The sequence below is a fragment of the Engystomops pustulosus genome, unplaced genomic scaffold, assembly GCF_040894005.1.
Source record: "Engystomops pustulosus unplaced genomic scaffold, aEngPut4.maternal MAT_SCAFFOLD_535, whole genome shotgun sequence".
Lineage (NCBI taxonomy): Eukaryota > Metazoa > Chordata > Amphibia > Anura > Leptodactylidae > Engystomops > Engystomops pustulosus.
Window position 1 is genome coordinate 5,001 of NW_027285414.1, and position 6,208 is coordinate 11,208.

A 6,208-nucleotide genomic window follows, 5' to 3' on the forward strand; every position below is an offset into this window, starting at 1 on the left:
GTCTAGCCCCCGTTGGTCACGGGGGTTCAGCCAAGCACGCGCCGCCGGCCCCGCAGAGCTGGTTCTCGCCTGGAGTGCGAGCCTTGCCCCGTGCATGGACTTCCGAAGTGATGACGTCAGCGGGAGCAGCCGCTCGGCCGTATCCGGCCGCCTGTCACTGTTCCCCGGCCAGACTTGGCGGCAAGTCCCGGGGACGAACAAGCCCATGGAAGTAGGAGCTCAGCGGGAGCAGCCACTTGGCCTATGCGGCCACATGTCACTGTCCCCCGGTAGGACTTGGCGGCAGGTCCCGGGGAGGAACGAGCCCATGGAAGTAGGAGCTCCGACTTCCAAAGTGATGACGTCAGCGGGAGCAGCCGCTCGGCCGTATCCGGCGGCATGTCACTGTTCCCCGGCCAGACTTGGCGGCAAGTCCCGGGGACGAACAAGCCCATGGAAGTAGGGGCTCAGCGGGAGCAGCCAGTTGGCCTATCCGGCCACATGTCACTGTCCCCCGGCCAGACTTGGCGGCAAGTCCCGGGGAGGAACAAGCCCATGGAAGTAGGAGCTCCGACTTCCAAAGTGATGACGTCAGCGGGAGCAGCCGCTCGGCCGTATCCGGCGGCATGTCACTGTTCCCCGGCCAGACTTGGCGGCAAGTCCCGGGGACGAACAAGCCCATGGAAGTAGGGGCTCAGCGGGAGCAGCCAGTTGGCCTATCCGGCCACATGTCACTGTCCCCCGGCCAGACTTGGCGGCAAGTCCCGGGGAGGAACAAGCCCATGGAAGTAGGAGCTCCTACTTCCAAAGCGATGACGTCAGCGGGAGCAGCCGCTCGGCCGTATCCGGCGGCATGTCACTGTTCCCCGGCCAGACTTGGCGGCAAGTCCCGGGGGACGAACAAGCCCATGGAAGTAGGGGCTCAGCGGGAGCAGCCAGTTGGCCTATCCGGCCACATGTCACTGTCCCCCGGCCAGACTTGGCGGCAGGTCCCGGGGAGGAACAAGCCCATGGAAGTAGGAGCTCCTACTTCCAAAGCGATGACGTCAGCGGGAGCAGCCGCTCGGCCGTATCCGGCGGCATGTCACTGTTCCCCGGCCAGACTTGGCGGCAAGTCCCGGGGGACGAACAAGCCCATGGAAGTAGGGGCTCAGCGGGAGCAGCCAGTTGGCCTATCCGGCCACATGTCACTGTCCCCCGGCCAGACTTGGCGGCAGGTCCCGGGGAGGAACAAGCCCATGGAAGTAGGAGCTCCTACTTCCAAAGCGATGACGTCAGCGGGAGCAGCCGCTCGGCCGTATCCGGCGGCATGTCACTGTTCCCCGGCCAGACTTGGCGGCAAGTCCCGGGGGACGAACAAGCCCATGGAAGTAGGGGCTCAGCGGGAGCAGCCAGTTGGCCTATCCGGCCACATGTCACTGTCCCCCGGCCAGACTTGGCGGCAAGTCCCGGGGAGGAACAAGCCCATGGAAGTAGGAGCTCCTACTTCCAAAGCGATGACGTCAGCGGGAGAAGCCGCTCGGCCTATCCGGCCACATGTCACTGTCCCCCGTCCACACTTGGCTATAGGTCCCGGGGAGGAATAATGCCCATGGAAGTAGGAGCTCCTACTTCCTAAGGGGCAAGTCAGCGGGAGCAGCCACTTGGCCTATCCGGCCAAGTTTCACTGTTCCCCGGCCACACTTGGCTGTAGGTCCCGGAGAGGAATAATGCCCATGGAAGTAAGAGCTCCTACCTCCAAAGGGGCAAGTCAGCGGGAGAAGCCACTTGGCCTATCCGGCCACATGTCACTGTCCCCCGGCCAAGCTTGGCTGTAGGTCCCGGGGAGGAATAATGCCCATGGAAGTAGGAGCTCCTACTTCCAAAGGGGCAAGTCAGCGGAAGAAGCCACTAGTTCTATCCGGCCAAGAGTCACTGTTCCCCGGCCTTACTTGGCAGTAGGTCCCGGGGAGGAATAATGCCCATGGAAGTAGGAGCTCCTACTTCCAAAGGGGCAAGTCAGCGGGAGAAGCCACTTGGCCTACCCGGCCAAGAGTCACTGTTCCCCGGCCACTCTTGGCAGTAGGTCCCGGGGAGGAATAATGCCCATGGAAGTAGGAGCTCCTACTTCCAAAGGGGCAAGTCAGCGGGAGAAGCCACTAGTTCTATCCGGCCAAGAGTCACTGTTCCCCGGCTACACTTGGCAGTAGGTCCCGGGGAGGAATAATGCCCATGGAAGTAGGAGCTACTACCTCCAAAGGGTGAAGACACTTGGCTCTAAGTCCCCGAGAGGTATACTGCCCATGGGAGTAAGAGCTCCTACTTCCAAAGGGGCAAGTCAGCGGGAGAAGCCACTTGGCCTACCCGGCCAAGAGTCACTGTTCCCCGGCCACACTTGGCAGTAGGTCCCGGGGAGGAATAATGCCCATGGAAGTAAGAGCTCCTACTTCCATAGGGGCAAGTCAGCGGGAGCAGCCACTTGGCCTATCCGGCCAAGTGTCACTGTTCCCCGGCCACACTTGGCTGTAGGTCCCGGAGAGGAATAATGCCCATGGAAGTAAGAGCTCCTACCTCCAAAGGGTGAAGACACTTGGCTCTAAGTCCCCGAGAGGTATACTGCCCATGGAAGTGAGAGCTCCTACTTCCAAAGGGGCAAGTCAGCGGGAGAAGCCACTTGGCCTATCCGGCCAAGAGTCACTGTTCCCCGGCCACACTTGGCAGTAGGTCCCGGGGAGGAATAATGCCCATGGAAGTAAGAGCTCCTACTTCCATAGGGGCAAGTCAGCGGGAGAAGCCACTTGGCCTATCCGGCCAAGAGTCACTGTTCCCCGGCCACACTTGGCAGTAGGTCCCGGGGAGGAATAATGCCCATGGAAGTAGGAGCTCCAACTTCCAAAGGGGCAAGTCAGCGGGAGAAGCCACTTGGCCTATCCGGCCACATGTCACTGTCCCCCGGCCACTCTTGGCTGTAGGTCCCGGGGAGGAATAATGCCCATGGAAGTAGGAGCTCCTACTTCCAAAGGGGCAAGTCAGCGGGAGAAGCCACTTGGACTATCCGGCCAAGAGTCACTGTTCCCCGGCCACACTTGGCAGTATGTCCCGGGGAGGAATAATGCCCATGGAAGTGGGAGCTCCTACTTCCAAAGGGGCAAGTCGGCGGGAGAAGCCACTTGGCCTATCCGGCCAAGAGTCACTGTTCCCCGGCCACACTTGGCAGTAGGTCCCGGGGAGGAATAATGCCCATGGAAGTAGGAGCTCCTACTTCCAAAGGGGCAAGTCAGCGGGAGAAGCCACTTGGCCTATCCGGCCAAGAGTCACTGTTCCCCGGCCACTCTTGGCAGTAGGTCCCGGGGAGGAATAATGCCCATGGAAGTAGGAGCTCCTACTTCCAAAGGGGCAAGTCAGCGGGAGAAGCCACTAGTTCTATCCGGCCAAGAGTCACTGTTCCCCGGCTACACTTGGCAGTAGGTCCCGGGGAGGAATAATGCCCATGGAAGTAGGAGCTCCTACTTCCAAAGGGGCAAGTCAGCGGGAGAAGCCACTTGGCCTATCCGGCCAAGAGTCACTGTTCCCCGGCCACACTTGGCAGTAGGTCCCGGGGAGGAATAATGCCCATGGAATTAGGAGCTCCTACTTCCAAAGGGGCAAGTCAGCGGGAGAAGCCACTTGGCCTACCCGGCCAAGAGTCACTGTTCCCCGGCCACACTTGGCAGTAGGTCCCGGGGAGGAATAATGCCCATGGAAGTAGGAGCTCCTACCTCCAAAGGGGCAAGTCAGCGGGAGAAGCCACTTGGCCTATCCGGCCAAGAGTCACTGTTCCCCGGCCACACTTGGCAGTAGGTCCCGGGGAGGAATAATGCCCATGGAAGTAAGAGCTCCTACTTCCAAAGGGGCAAGTCAGCGGGAGAAGCCACTTGGCCTATCCGGCCACATGTCACTGTCCCCCGGCCAAGCTTGGCTGTAGGTCCCGGGGAGGAATAATGCCCATGGAAGTAGGAGCTCCTACTTCCAAAGGGGCAAGTCAGCGGGAGAAGCCACTAGTTCTATCCGGCCAAGAGTCACTGTTCCCCGGCAACACTTGGCAGTAGGTCCCGGGGAGGAATAATGCCCATGGAAGTAGGAGCTACCACCTCCAAAGGGTGAAGACACTTGGCTCTAAGTCCCCGAGAGGTATACTGCCCATGGGAGTAAGAGCTCCTACTTCCAAAGGGGCAAGTCAGCGGGAGAAGCCACTTGGCCTATCCGGCCAAGAGTCACTGTTCCCCGGCCACACTTGGCAGTAGGTCCCGGGGAGGAATAATGCCCATGGAAGTAGGAGCTCCTACTTCCAAAGGGGCAAGTCAGCGGGAGAAGCCACTTGGGCTATCCGGCCACATGTCACTGTCCCCCGGCCACACTTGGCAGTAGGTCCCGGGGAGGAATAATGCCCATGGAAGTAAGAGCTCCTACTTCCAAAGGGGCAAGTCAGCGGGAGAAGCCACTTGGCCTAACCGGCCACATGTCACTGTCCCCCGGCCACACTTGGCAGTAGGTCCCGGGGAGGAATAATGCCCATGGAAGTAAGAGCTCCTACTTCCAAAGGGGCAAGTCAGCGGGAGCAGCCACTTGGCCTATCCGGCCAAGAGTCACTGTTCCCCGGCCACACTTGGCAGTAGGTCCCGGGGAGGAATAATGCCCATGGAAGTAGGAGCTCCTACTTCCAAAGGGGCAAGTCAGCGGGAGCAGCCACTTGGCCTATCCGTCCAAGAGTCACTGTTCCCCGGCCACACTTGGCTGTAGGTCCCGGGGAGGAATAATGCCCATGGAAGTAGGAGCTCCTACTTCCAAAGGGGCAAGTCAGCGGGAGAAGCCACTAGTTCTATCCGGCCAAGAGTCACTGTCCCCCGGCCACACTTGGCAGTAGGTCCCGGGGAGGAATAATGCCCATGGAAGTAGGAGCTACCACCTCCAAAGGGTGAAGACACTTGGCTCTAAGTCCCCGAGAGGTATACTGCCCATGGGAGTAAGAGCTCCTACTTCCAAAGGGGCAAGTCAGCGGGAGAAGCCACTTGGCCTATCCGGCCAAGAGTCACTGTTCCCCGGCCACACTTGGCAGTAGGTCCCGGGGAGGAATAATGCCCATGGAAGTAGGAGCTCCTACTTCCAAAGGGGCAAGTCAGCGGGAGAAGCCACTTGGGCTATCCGGCCACATGTCACTGTCCCCCGGCCACACTTGGCAGTAGGTCCCGGGGAGGAATAATGCCCATGGAAGTAAGAGCTCCTACTTCCAAAGGGGCAAGTCAGCGGGAGAAGCCACTTGGCCTAACCGGCCACATGTCACTGTCCCCCGGCCACACTTGGCAGTAGGTCCCGGGGAGGAATAATGCCCATGGAAGTAAGAGCTCCTACTTCCAAAGGGGCAAGTCAGCGGGAGCAGCCACTTGGCCTATCCGGCCAAGAGTCACTGTTCCCCGGCCACACTTGGCAGTAGGTCCCGGGGAGGAATAATGCCCATGGAAGTAGGAGCTCCTACTTCCAAAGGGGCAAGTCAGCGGGAGCAGCCACTTGGCCTATCCGTCCAAGAGTCACTGTTCCCCGGCCACACTTGGCTGTAGGTCCCGGGGAGGAATAATGCCCATGGAAGTAAGAGCTCCTACTTCCAAAGGGGCAAGTCAGCGGGAGAAGCCACTTGGCCTATCCGGCCACATGTCACTGTCCCCCGGCCACACTTGGCAGTAGGTCCCGGGGAGGAATAATGCCCATGGAAGTAGGAGCTACTACCTCCAAAGAGTGAAGACACTTGGCTCTAAGTCCCCGAGAGGTATAGTGCCCATGGAAGTAAGAGCTCCTACTTCCAAAGGGGCAAGTCAGCGGGAGAAGCCACTTGGCCTATCCGGCCAAGAGTCACTGTTCCCCGGCCACACTTGGCAGTAGGTCCCGGAGAGGAATAATGCCCATGGAAGTAGGAGCTCCTACTTCCAAAGGGGCAAGTCAGCGGGAGAAGCCACTTGGCATATCCGGCCAAGAGTCACTGTTCCCCGGCCACACTTGGCAGTAGGTCCCGGGGAGGAATAATGCCCATGGAAGTAGGAGCTCCTACTTCCAAAGGGGCAAGTCAGCGGGAGAAGCCACTTGGCCTATCCGGCCACATGTCACTGTCCCCCGGCCACTCTTGGCAGTAGGTCCCGGGGAGGAATAATGCCCATGGAAGTAGGAGCTCCTACTTCCAAAGGGGCTAATCAGCGGGAGAAGCCACTTGGCCTACCCAGGC